A 1,143-nucleotide genomic window follows, 5' to 3' on the forward strand; every position below is an offset into this window, starting at 1 on the left:
TTCTCCTTTGCTTTTCGCTTCTCTTCTTTTCACAGCTATTTGTAAGGCCTCCCCAGACAGCCAATTTGCTTTTATCCCTGTCTCCTGTACAATGTCACGAACCTCCGTCCGTAGTTCATCAGGCACTCTGTCTATCAGATCTAGGCCCTTAAATCTATTTCTCACTTCCACTTCCACCCAGTGTTCACTGGACTACAATCCATCTGTTGGCCAGGTACATTCTAGAGTCTGCTTGTTTCCCTTGTCTCATGGCTTCCTTCACCCTCAAGGCCAGGAGCATCGTGGGCCTGCCATGTCTCTGCTTCTCACAATTCTTTTTTCTACTTCTAAGGACTGTGGTGATTACATTGAGCCCATCTGGATAATCAAGGATAGCTTCCCTACCTTAAAATCAGCTGATTAATTCCATCTGGGACCTTAATGTGCCTTTGCTATGTAACCTAACCTAATCAGAGATTCCAGGGATTAGAATATAGACGTCTTTGGGGAAATGGGTATTATTGTTTTTTATGTATTTACTTATTTTGGTGCCTCAGGCAATAAAGAATCTGCCTGCAATGCAGGAAACCCAGGTTTGATCCTTGGGAAGGGAAGATGCCCTGGAGAAGAAAATGGTGACCCACTCCAGTATTCTTCCGTGGAGAAATCCATGGACAGAACCTGGCAGGCTACATTCCATGGGGGTCCCAAAGAGTCAGACATGACTGAGCAACTAACACTTTCACAGTTGAGTTAGAGAGAGGGGTGTTATTCCATCTACAACAAAGGAGAGGATCCAGGCAGTCCTTAAAAAAGGGACAAATTACGGCTTTAAGTAAACATCATACTTTGGAGGAATAGATGGCAACAAAGAAGTGCTAAAGACAGGACAGTTCATGACACTGGAAATAACATTTTCATAGATTGGAGGAAAGAACTTGGATATGTCATGTAATTGTTACAGAAAATAACACCAAAGTCAATTTGTACTGGCATAAAATATTAAAATTTCAGGAAAGAATTCAAAGTGTACCACTTAGCTCTTGAAAGACTCAAAAATAATGACCTTGGGCAACTATATGCAAGTCACTCAAACAAGAAAGCCTGTTTCTCTGAAGTTTAATAAAAATTACAAAAAGGATTTTACTCCACAATTACACAATT

Source organism: Bison bison, unplaced genomic scaffold (assembly GCF_000754665.1).
Source record: "Bison bison bison isolate TAMUID 2011002044 unplaced genomic scaffold, Bison_UMD1.0 scf7180017864499, whole genome shotgun sequence".
Lineage (NCBI taxonomy): Eukaryota > Metazoa > Chordata > Mammalia > Artiodactyla > Bovidae > Bison > Bison bison.